Below are 17,936 nucleotides of genomic sequence, written 5' to 3' on the forward strand. Positions count from 1 at the left end.
AACTAATTAGTTATCATATAGCATAAAAAGTGTTTACCCAAAAACAGCCCATGATAATGTGGCAGGATTGACATACGCGTGACAGACACATGGCGGCTTTAAATGAACATATCCTGCTCGGCCATCGACCAGAAGACTGTTGGTTTATCACACATCATACTTATGTGCGACCAGCCTGGTCACATATATTCATTTATATCCTTCAAATGTTCAATCTTGTAATTATGCATTAATTGTGATTTTTTTTATTTACCCAGATACGCAAGTCTTAAGTGTAATTAAGGCCCATTGGCCCATGTAACCTTCTTGAGCCTATAAATACGATTCAAAAGGCTTAAGGGAGGGGACTTCGGAAACTGAGAGAATTCGGAGAGAAAATTATAGTGTTATTATTCATGGAAATTGTAATCATCCTGAAGCTTGTGAGATTCGTGAACCCTTAGTTCATTGATCACAGTGTTGGGATCCTACATTTATAAGAACACTAAGTGGACGTAGGTCATTACCATCTGATTCGGGTCGAACCACTATAAATTATTTGTGTCATTTACTTTTTTTTCTTGATTTCTTCTTGTTTTCATCTCATTCTATACCATTTATCTGACTCCGTGTCGTTGACCAATTAGAGGGTCAAGATTTTGGTGCTTTCATTGAGAGACGAATTCTAGACTGTCAAGAAAATCAAATGGCTAAAACATCCAGGAAGACCGGACAGACTTCTGGCGAGGCATCCACCCAGCCTCCTCCACCAAATGTGGCTGAAGATGAACCACAGTTGGATTTTGAAGAAGACAAAATGGATTCTGAAACCCTGAGGAAAACACTGAGTGTGTTGCAAGAGGAGTTGGCCAATATGAGGGCCAATCAAGAGAATGCGGCTGAGACATTGGCGTTGCAAAATCAACGCCAAGAGTTGAATGAGCGACAGGTGTACATGGATCATCGGCAAAGAGACGCCACTACCTCCCTAGAAGCAGCCATTCAGTTGACCCGAGGACAAGCTGCGCCGACTTCCCAACCGAATAGGCCACCAAGTGCACCACCACAACAAGGCCCAAACCCAAGTCCTACGCTTCATCCGGCAAGCCCTCAAAGGCCAGAGTAACCGCCTAGTGCTCAACAAGATATCCCATTTCAGGATCCTAAGCAGCAGCCACCTTCTCGCGCTGGTTGAGATAATCCCCAGCGTCAAAGGCAGAATAGGATCGGGCAGCCTTCCTGAAGCCCTGGACGCCCAACGGCTGAGGAGCCAAATTCACCGAGCAGGGGGCAACGTCCTTCTGCTAACAGAAGGCACGCCAAGTCAGGCTCTACGGTCAGGGGCCCCCCATGGCATAATAATGCCTGGGGACCCACCGACCAACGCAGGCCTCCCTGTGACGCTTGGGAGATGCCAGCTAGAGGAGGAAATATTGCGACCAGCTAGTTGTGTCATAGCCAGTCACATTTCAGAGATGGCCACGATTACAATGAAGTTGATTCTGACAGAGGGAATGCTATTCGAGGGTAAGGAGAAAGAGGTGGAGAAAGGAACCCCCCACCGAGAGAAAACAGGCCTGAAAGCCAAAACGCTGGGGGGCAGCCTAGGCAGCCTAACATTTTTGAACGGTTGGGCGCTAGTGAGCAAAGGCGCAGAGATGACGACTTGAGGGATGTGCTCAATGACAAGTTTGAAAGGCACGATGAGTACGCTCCTCCGGCACCAATTGCCCCAGTGATCCCAAATGTTGTACAGGCTCAGATCAATGCACTAAATCAGGCCGTCAAACAACTGGTGGGGAGCCAAACATCCCATATCGAGTATGATCAAAGAAGAGGCACTCCATTCATACAAAGAATAGTCGTGGAAGAAACCCCTAGCAAGTTTAAGATGTCGGTATTTCCCAACTTTGATGGATATGGGTACCCAATTTCTCACATAAATAAGTTTGAGATACAAATGGACATCCAGAAGGTGTCAGATGATTCTCGCTACAAGATCTTTCCGGCCACCCTATCTGACACCGCTCAGGAGTGGTTTTTTAAATTCCCTCCTACTAGCATAGTGTCATGGGACATGTTCGTGAATGAATTCTACGGGCAGTTCTATTCTTGTCGTGTTCACCCAACTAAAGCCGATCAGCTGGTCGAAATACGCCATAAGGAGGGAGAATGCTTAAAGGAGTACGTCCAGCATTTTATGTGAGCAGTAGCTAGAGATAAAATAGTTGGCGATGAAGGGAAAATGATGGCCCTTACTGCTAGAGTGAATCGCCACTCTCCCCTCTAGAATAGTTTAAGGAAAAATGGGGTAAAGAGTACCTAAGAATTCCTTGATCGAGCAAACCAGTACATTAAACTCAAAGAGGCAATTACCAACGAAGGGAAGTCACCTGCGAAAGGCAAGAGACCAAAAGAAGATCCTGCTAGAGCGGCCAACGGGTCGGATAAACCCAATGGCAACGACAAAGGCAACGGGAATGGTAAAAATGGTGGGAAAAGGGCGAACAATGAGTCGTCGACATTCGAGAACAAGTGCCCTAAGGGCAACAGGTACGAGCCAAGGTTCACCAACTATAAAGCCCTTGTTGAAAGCAGAGCGGAGGTGTACCTGGTGACCAACTCCAATGTCCCTTACAAGCGATCAGCGCCTATAAGGAAGGATATCTCCAAGAGAGATACAATGAAGTTTTGCCGTTTCCACAACGACTATGGTCATGACACTAATGAGTGTAACTAGCTTAAAGATGAGATTGAGTTCCTTATCATACAAAGACACCTGAGGAGATACGTACGAGCCACTGGAGGTTCTCAATGAGAGGCTCAAGGAAGCAACGAGCAGGTGCCTGTACGCCAACGCTCGCCACCTTTACAGCCAGCTCCTGTGGCTGGTACATTACTAACCTTATGTGGCAGCCCACATCTTGCAGGAGATAGTGGGAAGGCAAGGGAATAATACGCTCGGACCTTACGCCATGACCAGGACATCGAAATGTTGAATGTGGAGGAACGAACTCCCAAAAAAGCTCGAACAGAGGAAGAGCTAATAACTTTCTCTGAGCTTGATGCTCAGCATGTCTGATTCCCTCATTCAGACCCTCTAGTCATGGACGTCTAGATGGCCAACATGATGGTTAAGAGGGTGTTAGTTGACATAGGGAGCTTAGTGAATATCTTGTACAAATCTTCATTAGAGAGAATGAAATTGTCAGTAAAGGACCTAGATCCATGAAACCAAACCATTTATGGTTTTTCTGGCGAAGGGCTCGCGCCAACAAGGTCGATTAGGCTTCCGATTACAGCAGGGGTTGTGCCTACGAACAGGACATTACTCACTACTTTTATAGTAGTTGATTATCCTTCCGCGTACAATGTTGTGATTGGAAGACCCATTTTGGTTGACTTGCGAGTTGTAACCTCGGTCTAGCACCTCGCCATGAAGTTCCCAACTAACGCGGGGATAGGATGCGTGTTGGGGAACCATCGAGAAGCAAGGGAATGCGATAATTACTCAATAACAAAAGCAAAGAAGGGTAGATTGAGGGAATTCACCGAAAAAGAGTTGTTGGCGATGAAATACAAGCCCAACTAGGTAATTGCGTCACCAAATAGGGTGTTGCCCAAAGTGAGGATAGGGATTTAGATCCTCGCTTTGGAGATTTTTATGAGGAAGTAGGACTAAACAAGGACCTCGAGGATGTCCAACTCGATGAGCCAGATCCGACCAGGATTGTGAAAGTTGGTAAAAACTTAGAGATAAAAACAAAACAAAAGCTGGTGGAATTTTTGAAGAAAAATCAGGAAGTTTTTTCTTGGTCGCATAAAGATATGGTTGGAATTGACCCAACAATTATCATCCATGTCCTGAACATAGATAAACGTTTTCCACCAGTACAACAGAAAAGAAGGTTGCTCGATAAAGATAGATCGAAAGCTTTAAAGGAAGAAGTCGAGAAGCTAAAGGAGAACGGATTCATCAGGGTAGTGTTTTATCCATCGTGGGTTTCTAATCCCGTACTAGTACCCAAGCCGAATGGAAAATGGAGAACATGCCTGGATTTTACGGACCTTAATAAAGCCTGCCTAAAAGATTGTTTCCCGCTCCCAAGGATCGACCAGTTGGTCGATGCCACTTTAGGGCACAAGATCCTATCATTCATGGATGCATACTCTGGGTACAATCAGATCAGTATGCACCCACTGATGAGCATCACACTAGCTTTTGGACCGATACAGGGCTTTACTGTTACAAAGTAATGCCCTTCGGTTTGAAAAACGCTGGTGCGACTTACTAGCGATTAGTCAATCACATGTTCAAAGCTAATTGGTACAAACATGGAAGTATATGTTGATGACATGCTGGTTAAGTCGAAGAAGGTGGAAAAACACGTAAGGGACCTGCAAGAGTGCTTCAACGTCTTGAACAAATATCAGATGAAGCTGAACCCCTCAAGTGTTCCTTCGGAGTTGGATCAGGGAAATTTTTGGGATTTATAGTGAACTCATGAGGAATTGAAGCTAATCCGAAAAAGATCAAGGCCCTGGTCGATATGAAATTGCCAACAAAGATAAAAGATGTTCAAAGTTTAACCGGGAGGATCGCCACTCTAAATAGATTTATCTCCAAATCAACAAACAAGTGCGTCCCATTTTTTAATCTACTTAGGGGCAATAAGAAATTCGAGTGGACAGAGGAGTGCGGGCAGGCTTTCCAGGCTTTAAAGTCTCATAAGTCACAGCCACCAATTCTATCAAAGCCGGTTGAGAAGGAAACTTTGTTCATATATTTGGCGGTCATAGAATACACTGCTAGTGCTGTCTTGGTAAGAGAGGAGGAAAATGTGCAAAAAATTGTATATTATTTAAGCAAAAGGCTAATAGGAGCAGAACTGCGGTATCCATCCATTGAAAAATTAGCCTATTGCTTGATCTTAGCCTCCAGAAAGTTGCGGCCATACTTTCAAGCTCACCCCATCACAGTATTAACCGACCAACCCTTACGGCAAGTTCTGGGGAAGCCAGAACCTGCTGGTCGATTATTGAAATGGGCAGTTGGATATTTCTTACTCACCACGAGCAGCAATAAAAGGACAAGCTCTAGCAGACTTTGTCGCAGAGCTCACTAGGCTTCCAGACAGTGAACAGATGGAAGAGAGTGAGCCTCAAAGCCAAACTCCTTCTTGGAAGTTGTTTATAGATGGCTCTTCTAACGAGCACCACGCTGGCGCCAGAGTGATTTTGGTAACGCCTGAAGGACATCAATTCCACTGCGCAATCAAATTCGACTTCACAGCGTCCAATAACGAAGCCGAGTGTGAAGCGTTGCTCGTAGGTTTACGATTAGCCAGGGACATGAACATAAAGTCACTTGAAATCTATAGTGACTCCCAGTTGGTGGTTAATCAAATTACAAGAGAATATCAAGCCCGAGGTTTATAGATGGTTGCTTACTTGAACAAAGCAAAGGATTTGTTGGCGCAATTTGAAAAATACACTCTCCAGCAAGTACCTCGCGACCAAAACTCAAACGTTGATGCTTTGGCCAAATTAGCAAGTGCAAAGGATGCTGACACCCTGAATATAGTGCATGTTGAATGGTTGTCTGCACCAAGCATCAAAGCAGAAGAAACCTCTCTGGTAATTCAGGCAGCAGATACGTGGATGGCACCCTTCATTGAGTACTTAATGCATGGAGTGCTACCGACGGACAGAAACAAAGCAAGAGCCCTTTGGAGGTAGTCTGCTCAATTTATCCTGGTCGACGGAATTTTATACAGAAGAGGGTACTCATTGCCACTCCTAAGGTGTGTCTCCAAAGAAAAGGCCAAAGAATTAATGTGAGAAGTCCATGAAGGTTTCTGCGGGGATCACACTGGGGGGCAGAGTTTATCGAAAAAAATCCTAAGGCAAGGGTACTTATAGCCAACAATGATTGAAGACTCGTTGAACTTTGTTCGAAAATGTGACAAGTGTTAGAGATTCTCCAAGATACCATGAGCAGCCCCCAACAAACTAAAGCCGATGCAAAGTCCATGGCCATTCAAAGTATGGGGAATAGACTTAATCGGGTCTTTACCCACAGGAAAAGGCAGCGTCAAATATGTCATGGTGGCTGTTGATTACTTCACAAAGTGGACCAAAGTTGAGCCACTTGCAACCATAACGACCAAAAAAGTGCTGGACTTTGTGGTCAAAAACATAGTGTGTTGCTATGGGTTGCCAAGAAAAATTGTCTCAGATAATGACACACAATTGATAGTGATCTGTTCACGGATTTTTGCGAACGGTGTGGGATTATCAAAATCTTTTATTCAATAGCTCATCCGCAGGAAAACAGACAAGTTGAGGCTGTCAACAAGACACTAAAAGATACTCTGAAGAAAAGGCTTGAAGAAGCAAAAGGGACATCGCCAGAGCAGCTGCCTGAAGTCCTCTGGTCGTATAGAATGTCGCATCTAACAACAACAGGCCATACTCCATTTTCCTTGGCTTATGGAAATGATGCTATGTTGCCTATTTAATTAGATTTGCCATCACATCGAAGGATGGCATACGATCAAAACGTTAATAGTCAGTTATTGATGGAATCTTTCGATTTAGTCGATGAAAGGCGCGAGCAAGTCCAACTTCGAGTAGCAGATTACCAGCAAAAGGTCGCCAAGTATTTCGATGCTAAAGTATTGAAAATAAAGTTTAATGTGAGAGATCTAGTACCTAGAAGAGTTTTCCTTAACACCCGCGATCAAGCTGCTGGAGTACTTGGACTTAACTGGGAAGGACCGTACCAAATCAAAGAAGTCCTCCATCCAGGCAATTATAAACTTGCTCACTTAAACGGAGATCTTGTTCCTCGCTATTGGAATGGAGAACACCTGTGCAAGTACTATCAATAAACAATTATTCTTAAAGAATTGGCTTGTATTAATTTTACTTTTTACAAGTTTATGAACAAGGGTTAGTCAATCTTGTGACTGATCGCTTATAAGTGTAAGATCATATTTTTGATCACTCATACATACACGATTGTCCATTTATTACGAGAAATAAAAGGGACTGATTTCAGCAAAGCATATCAGGTATCTAGTAAGCAAAGCATATCGAAAAGTATATGTAAACACATGAGCAAAATAAGTGAAAGCATGCTACGGTACTTAGAGTATTTTTCAAAATTTTGTTAAATCAAACCAAAGTACTATGTTAAGTTCGGTCATACGAACAGGATGTTGTAATATATTACAAGTATTATAATATCTAAATATTAAAAGTAAATTCTTTTACACCACGAGCAATTACTGCTCGGATGTAATTCTTTGTTTAAAAGAAAAAGTTGCCCGTGCAGCAAAGGTTATATTGTCTTGACACTACGAATCGAGGTCCGTGTGTCCCAAATCACAAAGTTAAATAAAAAAAAAATTGAAGCAGGAGGATGTTGAGGAGTTTGCTGGTCGAAAAAATCCCCAATTTCCTCATCTACGCCATCGATGCCCGTAGCCAAAGAGATTTCGGGGGATGCTAGAACTCTCGCTCGCTCTTCCTCTTCAAGGCAAGCCAGGCACCTGTTTATCTCATTCTGCCTCATACGCTCTGAGAGATAGCTAAAGTCCACCTCGCGATTATGCTTCGAGAATGTATAAAAGCATCTGAAAGTGGCCCCCTTGTACCTCTCTAGGTTACTGGCATTGGTCTCCTCGAGCTCTTTGATGCGTTCCTCCAACCTCTCAATCTCCTTTCTGCTGATGACCAGGTCATCTTGAAGCTTAGAGGCTTCCTTAAAATTAAGCAAAGAAGCCTCCTTGTACTTCTCTTTAGTTTCGATGGCTCTGATTAGAGTAGCCTGGTGCTATTTCAACTCTTTGGCCAGCTTAGCCTTCTGTTCGAGCAACTCAGCGTTTTTCTTCTCGGCTACCTCAAGCTGCTCAGTGTATTTCGCCTCAACCATCTTAAGCCCCTCAGCATGTCTAGCCTCGGACGCCTTAAGCTCCTCAGTGTGTCTATCCTCGAACGCCTTAAGTTGCTCGCCAAGTCTCTTCTCATATTGAGCAGTCAGGGCTCCCAAGCGGCACTAGCTAGTGCTCATGGTTAAAACTCCCTGCGATCAGCAAGAAGGTAAAACTATTAGTAGAAATAAAATAACAAGATAAACAAATAAAGTTCACTAGGAAATGGTAGCTCACGCTGAGCACTTCGTTCAGCGCGCAGTTAATGATCTGGTTGACCTCCATGGAGTCAGTACCAAGGATGGCCTCTCAGCTGCGTCGGTGCCTCGGTAGCTTAGTCAGCCTATCTTTGGCCGAACTAAGCACAATGTTTGTCAAAGTTTCTCCTGTTTGATCATGAGGTGTCTTGTCAGCAGGAACTGAGGAGGTTGGTTAACAAGCGCTGGAGGATGTGTCTGGTCGATAGGGGCTAGCGGAGACGTCTGGCTGATGGGAGCTGGAGGAGGTGTTGTTTCCTTTGAAGGAGATGGCGTTGGAGGATCCGCGGTCTGACTCCTTTTTGTCGGAGGGTTGCAGCTGCTCTCTCCGTGGTGTTGCATGCTCCCCTTTTTCTTGCTTGGAGGAGCAGCGGATTCAAGTTCACTGTACAGGTCGAACAGATCTTCAGCTGAGATGACTGCAAAATAGAAGCGAATGGTCAAGCAATATAGATGAAGATACTTACTAAATCTAGGAAATAAGATCAAAGAAATTAAAAGTGAAATACCCGAGCTACAACTACTGGTCACTACATTATTTATTGTAATACTACTACACTCACTCATTGCCTTGAAGAAGTCTAAATTTAAATTAGGCGTGTATTTAAAGTTGCCATCCCCGTCAAATAAATGACAGGGAATGGGAAAATTGTCTAAAAGTGAGAAGTCGATACCGTTGTCATCTAAAGATTCAAGAATAGGCTCGGGGTGTTCAGAAACCTTCTGCTTGCCCTTTCCTGGCGGAGCAGGGGCAGCAGCTGCTCGTGGGGGGCTAGAGGGTTCCCTGATGGTCACTCCCGTTGTAGCGACCCAAATTTGCTAATAAGGTGTAGGGCCTTGATTAGCATGCCTGAAGAGCAATAAGTGATTTATTATGTTAATATGTGAATTTAATGAATGTGTGATTACAGATGCATGTTTAGGTGAATTAAATGTGCATGTGGGCCCCATCTAGTTATTATGGGCATGATTGTAATTTTAGCCCTTTGAGGGCATAAATGTGATAATTGTAATAATTGTGATCTACTTGTGATATATCTGTGTTGCACGATCTGAGACAGTCCTAGGGAGTTGTTAGCTAGAAAGTCACAACAGGGTCAAAAATCCGACTCGGGGCGAGTCGAGGGGTATTTCGGGTAATAGACTTTTTAATAGGGATTATCGGGTTATGGAAATAAATATTTGGAGATATCTTTGAAGATAGAATGTTTAGGAGGGAATATTGGGGAAATTTACCATTTTTCCCTCGGGAACATTTTTGGTACCCCGAGCCTTGAGGTAACCTTAGAGACTATGTAAATAAGACAAAACCAAAGAAATACTCAGAAACTTGGAGAAACCGACCCAAAACACTCTTTTTCTCTCTCATTTTTCTCTCTAAGCCAAACCAAGGGGAAAGCTGGGAATTAAGCAAGGATTTGAGCTCTTGACTTGGGGATTAACTCAGCATCACTTTGAGGATTCAAACAGAGACTAAGGTAAGCATTAACTGTGATTTTAGCTAGTTAATTCAATGGTTATTGACTGGTTTTCTAATGAAATTTTAGAGTGTTGCATGTGTGTTGGGTGAAGAATCATCTTTGAGTTTGATGAGGTTTTGAGCTAGAATTCTTGTTAGGCTTTGTTGCTGAGTCCATGGTATAACTTCTGTGATGCTTAGCTTGAGTTGTTGGGATGATTTTGGGGTTAATTTGATGGATTTTCATGGCAAAAATGGAGGATTTTTCTAGGCTCGAGGGGTCAGGCCGCGACATTGTTCTTGCTGAGCCGCAGGCCCTTAGAACATCCGAGCGCCTGAAAGTGGAGGCGTACCGCGGCGCCCTACAGGCAGGGCCGCAGCGCATGTAGGCAGAAATGAGGTTGGGCCTCGGGTTGATCTGGGGGCCGCGGCATGAGTTCTTAGGGCCACAACGCTTAGTGCATTTTTGGGCTTTAAAGAGGTTTTAGGCTCGGGAATCCAATAGTTAATGCTCGAGATGGATTTTATCACCCAGATTGATAGAATCCAATGTCTCGGAAACTAGAATTATGACCCAAAGTTATTTAACGGATTAGAACTTGATGGATGGATATTTTTGGTGCGTTGTAACTAGGGTTTCAGCGAGCCTCAGACTAGGGGACTTTGCTCGGGACATCAGTGCTTGGAAAGCTCGGGACATAGTTAAGAAAACTGTTGTTCCCGTAGAGCTTGTCTTACAGGGCATAACCCATATGATTGTGCTATAGGGTTCGGCCCTATATGAGTGTGTTGCAGGGCGTAACCCCTTTGACTGAGTTTATATGTGTTTAAGTATCTGCTTATTTATGCTATGTGTGCATATATGTGAATGAACAGAAAGTGCCGGGAATGGCAAGAGCCGGGAACGGCGAAGGGTGAGAACGGCAAGGGGCCGGGAGTAGCGTTTAGCACACGGAGTGCGAGTTGCCAGGGCGAGACCCTAAAGGATACCTAGGATATCCTCATGGTACAGACCGCAAACCCAGGGCCTGGTAAAGCGCCTAGGACGGCATGGTCGTACATGTTTAGCCTATTGGCGGCTTCATTACATGTTGAATGATAAGTATGCTAATATTTTATGCTTGTGTGAGTTTTCTTGCTGGGCTACGGCTCACAAGTGCTCTGTGGTGCAGGTAAGGGCAATGGGAAAGTCGACCAACCATGAGTACGGAGAGCGTGAAGCGACGCGTACATGTTTGGCCTACCTGGCTGCCGGCCAAGGGTATTTTTGGGAGATGGTTTTATTAAACTTAGTTTTATCGTTTATTTGACCTTAATCATATTTGGGAATTGTAAATATTTCTAAACAGTATTTTTGGGATCCCAAATGTTTAATGTTTTATAGTATTCAATGAAATGGAATTATTTTCAAAGTATGTGACTTTCTTTACGATTTAGCTACACTTTTTGTCTTAAAATCTCGATTAGCGAGTTGATTGCACATTTTAAACTCACTTAGTAACGGCTCTAAGGTAGTAGGATGTTACACCCGTTGTCCTCCTCCTCGGAGATTGTGCACATCTTGGTACTGCTCGGGAACTCTTCCACCGGTAGCACTCCCCGCAGTTGATTCCCTCACATCCTGGTGATGCGCCAGAAGGCCAACCAGCCTTAGATTGTTCTTCATGACCAGCTCTTTGATTCTTTTACCTATGTCAGTCATGCTGGCCAAGGATGTTGCTCATATCTCCATCTCTGGAGTAGGATTTGGTCGACGCCACGGGCCTAAATGACACTGAAGTTCTAAGGACTGTGCAGAAAAGCTAAAGGAAATTAAACGACCAGTGAATAAATAATTTACCTCCTTCAGTGAAGGCCAGATTGTTGGCGACCAGTTCCGGTGTTAAAAAGTAGTCCTGGAAGTACTTTCCCACGTTGGACTTGTGGGTGATCTCACTCAGGAAAGTGCGAGCAGATTCCTGGTGGTAAAAGTGGAAGAACCCCGTGTTGTTGTGATTGGGGTTGGACTTGAGATCAAACAAATAATTGATCTCATGTGGCGTAGCAACGGGCCACTTCTTATGGTTGTATAGGATATAGAGAGCAGAAAGCACTCTATATCTTTTTTGGGTAATTTGGAAGGGAGCGACCTCGAAATAGTTGGCCACCCCCTGATAAAACGGATGAAGAGGCAAGGTTGCCCCTGCCTCAATGTGGTATTTCGACCAGGCGCTGAAGGCACCCCCAGGCAAGTTTGCCCATTGGTCAATTGTAGGCTTAATTAAGGTTATCCCCGGAAGTCCATACTTCTTGAGATAATTCCCCACCATCATAGCTATAATGTTGCTAGGAGGTACCACGTACCATTCGACCTTTGGTCGAAGGACGTCTCGAGGTTGGGATTTTGTTTGGATTCCTGTCTGAGGAGTATTTTCAAGTTGAGGGTTGGTCGAAGGATTTTAAGCCTGAGGAGCAGACTATTTGCCAGGGGGAGAGGTTGTTTTCTTTTTCTTTTTCTTTTGAGTAGTGGATTTTACTCGACCCATGTGTGTTGGACTAGTCGAAGGTCTATTTGAAGGGTTGTGAGAAAAGGGCATTTCCGGGATTAGCAACAAAGGTTGTTCCTGATCTTCGAGTAACTACGCGAGCAAATCGTCGTCAATGGGCCTCTCACGTCCCCACGAGTTGTGCATGAAAATCTGCGATCAGAGAAGGGGAGTTGAGAACCTACAGCCAATAAACCAGGAAAGTGGAAAAGTAGGAATAGCGTTGCTCGTGTATTAAAGTTAAGCTTTTATACGACCAGCAACATTCTAACAAAAACACTAAATTCTATGTGAACAGTTTGGAAAATAGATTAAAAAGCATAAGTGAATAAATTTTCAGGAAAAACTTCTCGACTCTGAAAGGGCGGGAAAAACCCAGCTTTTTCTACATAATTAAAAGTCAAATTTTTACTTCGATTTTATGCCCTAAATCAATAATCCTAACTCCCAAACTGATTCCTAAGCCTCATATAGTGTTATTTTCTTATCCTATCATCCTCAGACCTACGTACCCATTTACTCCAAATCAGTTTTTCAAGAACATTCAGAAACTCAAAGTCCGAAACAAACCAAAAATTAAATATTGCATGACAGTCTGACGACGGAGAAGTTTGAGAAACTTACTTGGATAAAGATTAGTGCAAACTTCCGAGATGATGAATGGTTGGGCAAAATCTCCATGGATCGTTGGGTCGTTTGGGTCTTCTGGGTTCGAAGGGTTCTGTTCTTCAGTGTTCTTGAGAAAAAGATAGAAACTAAAAGGTAAAAGGTAAATATGAAGGGCTATATTTATTGGTCGAAGCATGGTTACAAAGGTAATCATGAGGGGTGATTTTTCGAGGCATGGGTAAGCATAATAGCCGTCAAACCACTTTTTGGGAAACTGCAATGTTATGATTGGTTGCCTTATTGAAGAAGGCATGGACGGCTCTGACAGATTTGACAATGTATATGAAAGTTCGGTTGTCTAAGTATATTTTATGCTGGTCGCAGTAAAATAAACTTGAGGGCAAATATTTAACCAAAAATGGCCCATGATGACGTAGTAGGATTGACCTATGTGTGACAAACACATGGCGGCTTTAAATGAACATATCCTGCTCGGCCATCGACCAGAAGACTGTTGGTTATCACACATCATACTTATGTGCAACCAGCCTAGTCGCATATATTCATTTATTTCCTTCAAATGTGTAATCTTGTAATTATGCATTAATTGTAATTTCTGTATTTACCCAGATACGCAAGTCTTAAGTGTAATTAAGGCCCATTGGCCCATGAAACCTTCTTGAGCCTATAAATATGAATCAAAAGGCTCAAGGGAGGGGACTTTGGAAACTGAGAGAATTCAGAGAAAAAATTATAGTGTTATTATTCCCTGAAATTGTAATCATTCGGAAGCTTGTGAAACTCGTGAACCCTTAGTTCATTGATCACAGTGTTGGGATCCTACATCAATAAGAACACTAAGTGGACGTAGGTCATTATCATCTGATTGGGGCCGAATCACTATAAATTATTTGTGTCGTTTACTTTTTCATCTTGATTTCTTCTTGTTTTCATCTCATTCCATATCGTTTATCTGACTCCGTGTCATTGACCAATTCGAGGGTCAACAAAAAGATACTTCTATAATTCCAAGTTACCATGAGTATCTTCTTAGAAGATGATATTGTTTAGTATATTGTATAGTTACTTTTAAAAGCTACATTTTCGTTGCTTTTAAAATTGTTTACCCAAAAATGACTCCTGACGACGTGGCAAGAATTTATTACACGTGGTTGGCATGTGGCAGCGTCAAAGTGAAGAGGTGATGTTCGTCTATTGACCAACTCCTTGTTCCTTCGTCAGATCTCGCGATTAAATGCGACCAGTCTAGTCGCATGCTTCGATTTCTTTCCTTTAAAGATATGTAATTTTGTAATAACTACATTTAATATATTTTCTCTTTATTGCCTTGATACGCTGATATTAAGGATAATTAAGGCCCATTGGCCAATGTAACCCCCCTTAGCCTATAAATATACGTGAGAAGGCTCAAGGAAGGGACTTTGGACTTTTGAACCTTTTTTCTGAATAGACAGAGAAAGAGCGTAAGTGTGATTATCCACCGAAAAGTTGTAATTCTCCTAAGGCTTGTGAAACTCAAGAATCCTAGTTCTTTGATCACGGCAATGGGATTCAACATCAATAATAACACTAAGTGGACGTAGGATGTTACCACATTATTGGGGCCGAACCACTATAAATTACTTGTGTCATTTCTTACCATTTGATTACATTCTTGATTGCCTTCTTATTTCTTTGTCGTTATTATGACTCCGTGTCATTGGCCAAATTGAGGGTCAACATTCTGGTGCTTTCATTGAGAGTTTGATCAAGAAGCTTTAAGAAAATCAAATGGTGAAGACATCCAAGAAAGCTGGACAGACCGCTGGCGCTGCACCATCCCAACCTCCTCCTCCAAATGTGGTTAAGAATGAACTACATTTGGAATTCGAAGAGGAGAAATTAGACTTGAAAACACTGAGGGAAACATTGGGGGTGTTGCAGGACGAGTTGGCTAATCTGAAGGCCAATCAGGAGAATGCAGCAGAGACATGGCGCTGCAGCAAAGGGAGATTAAGCGTCAGCGCCAGGAGATGAATGAGCAGCAGGCAGACATGGACCATCGGCAGAGGGATGCCACGGCCTCTCTTGAAGTAGCCATTCAATTGGCTCGAGGATAAGCTGCACCAGCCTCTCATCCGGATTAGCCATCGAGTGCACCACCTCAACAGGCTCCCAATCCAAGTCCTCTGCTCTAGCCAGCAAGCCTTCAAAGGCCGGAGCAGCCACCTGTGGCTCAAGATGATGTCCCAATTAAGGATCCTGAGCAGCAGTCGCCATCTTAAGCTGTTCGTGGCAATCCCTAGCGCCAGAGGCAGAATGGGGTCGGGCAGTCGTCCCGCAGCCCTAAACGTCCAGGGGACGAAGAGCCAAATCCACCGAGCAGGGGTCAGCGTCCTTTGGAAAACAGAAGGATCAACGAGTCAGGCTCTGCGGTCAGGGGCCCTCCACGACAAAATAATGCACGGGGACCCAACGACTAGCGCAGGCCTCCCCCTGACGCTCGAGAGATGCCAACCCGGGGAGGAAACAGCATGAACAACCGATTGCGCCATAGTCGACCACAGTTTAGAGACGGCCATGGCTATAATGAGGCAGACTCTAGCATAGGGAATGTTGGTTGGCGGGATGAAGGAAGAGGTGGAGATAGAAACCCCCCACCTAGAGAAAATAGGTCAATGAGCCATAACGCTAGGGGGCAACCCTGACAAAATAACGTCTTTGATCAGCTAGGAGTTAGCGAATAGAGGCGCATGGATGATGATTTGAGTGACCTGCTCAACAGTCGTCGCGAGAGGCAAGATGAGTACGCTCCTCCAGCCCCGGTCGCCCCAACAATCCCAGATGCAGTTCAGGCACAAATTGATGCTCTGAACCAGGCAGTGCAGCAGCTGGTCGGGAGTCGAACATCCCACATAGAGTACAACCGGAGGAAACACACTCCATTTGTACAAAGGATTGCTATGGCAGAAACCCCCAGCAAATTCAAAATGCCAGTACTGTCAAACAGTGATGGGTACGAAGACCCGGTATCTCATGTCAAAAAATTTGAGATACAAATGGATATTCAGAAGGTGTCGGACGATGCCCGTTGCAGAATCTTCCCCGCTACATTATCTGACACCCCCCAGGAGTGGTTCTTTAAATTCCCTCCTGCTAGTATAGTATCCTGGGAGATGTTCGTGAAGGAATTTTATGGACAATTCTATGCGGATCGCGTACACCCCACTGAGGCCATCCAGCTAGTCGAGATACGTCAAAGGGAGGGAGAGCCCTTGAAGGAATATGTACAGCGCTTTATACGAGCAGCAGCTGGAGCCAAAACAGTAGGCGACAAGGGAAAGATGATGGCCCTACCTGCCGGTGTCAGACGCCATTCTCCCCTCTGGAACAGCCTAAGAAAGAATGGGGTAAAGAGTACCCAAGACTTCTTGGATCGAGCTGATCGATACATCAAGCTCGAAGACACGATTTCCAACGAGGGGAAACCCCCTACAAAAGATAAGGGACCGAATGAAGAACCCACCAAGGCCGCCAACGGGTCAGACAAGCCCAATGGCAACGGTAAAGGCAACAGGAACGGAAATGGCAGAAATGCTGGAAAAAGGGCAGGCAATGAGTCGTCAACATCTGAGAATAAACACCCCAAAGGTAATAGATATGAGCCGAGATTCACCAACTATACGGCCCTTGTCGAAAGTCGAGCAGAGGTCTACCAGGCGACCATCTCTAATGTTCCTTATAAGCGACCCGCACCTATAAGGAAGGATATCTCCAAGAGAGATACAACAAAATTCTGTCCTTTTCACAACGACTATGGACATGTCACCAATGAGTGCAACCAGTTGAAGGATGAAATTGAGTTCCTGATCAGGTAGGGACATCTGAGATATGTGCGAGCCGCGGGAGGGTCTCAGCGAGAGGCTCAAGGTGCAACGAGCAGGCGCCTGCACACCAACGCTCGCCACCTTTACAGCCAGCTCCTGTGGCAGGTACATTACTTACCATATGTGGCGGCCCACACCTTGCAAGGGACAGTGGGAAGGCAAGGGAGCGGTACGCTCGAACCCTACGCCCCGACCAATACATCGAGATGATGAGTGTGGAGGATCGGGCACCAAAGAAGACTCGAACAGAGGAGGAATTGATAACCTTCTCTGAAGACGATGCCCAGCACGTACGATTCCCACACTCCAATCTGTTGGTCGTTGATGTTCAAATTGCCAACATGATGGTTAAGAGGGTGTTGGTTGACACAGGAAACTCAGTCAACATCTTATACAAGTCTTCACTAGAAAGAATGAAATTGTCCGTCAAGGACCTAGAGTCATGCAACCAAACCATTTATGGTTTTTCTAGCAAAGGACTTCCCCCAACTAGGTTAATTAGGCTCCTAGTTACAGCAGGAACTGCACCTGCAAACAGGACATTACTCACTACTTTCATAGTAGTTGATTGTCCTTCGACATATAATGTTGTAATTAGGAGGCCTATTTTGGTCGACCTGCGAGCCGTTACATCGATATGGAACCTTGTCATGAAGTTCCCAACCGATGCAGGGGTAGGATGCGTGTTAAGAAATCAGCCGGAAGCAAGGGAATGCTACAATGCCTCGATATCTAAAGCCAAAAAAGATGTATCGAGGGAAGTTTCTGGAAAAGAGTCGCAAATGGTTGTTGATGTACCAGCCCAATCAGGTCATAAAGTCACCAAATAGAGCGTTGCCCAAGGTGAGGACAGAGATTTAGATCCTCGCTTTAGGGATTTTGATGAAGAAATAGGACCCATCGAGGACCTTGAGGAGGTCTAACTTGATGAAGAAGATCCGACCAGGGTTGTGAAAGTCGGTAAAAACTTAGAGACAACAACGAAGCATGCACTAGTGGAATTTTTGAGGAAAAACCAGGAAGTCTTTGCCTGGCCACATAAAGACATGGTTGGAATAGACCCTGCTGTCATTAGCCATGTCCTGAACATAGATAAGAGTTTTCTGCCAGTGCAACAGAAAAGGAGGCTGCTCGACAAGGATTGATCAAAAGCTCTAAAGGAAGAAGTCGAAAAGCTGAAGGAGAATGGATTCATCAGGGTAGCGTTTTATCCATCATGGGTGTCTAATTCCGTGCTTGTTCCCATGCCGAATGGAAAGTGGCGAACATGCGTGGATTTCACA

This window comes from Humulus lupulus, chromosome 3, assembly GCF_963169125.1.
Source record: "Humulus lupulus chromosome 3, drHumLupu1.1, whole genome shotgun sequence".
Taxonomy (NCBI): domain Eukaryota; kingdom Viridiplantae; phylum Streptophyta; class Magnoliopsida; order Rosales; family Cannabaceae; genus Humulus; species Humulus lupulus.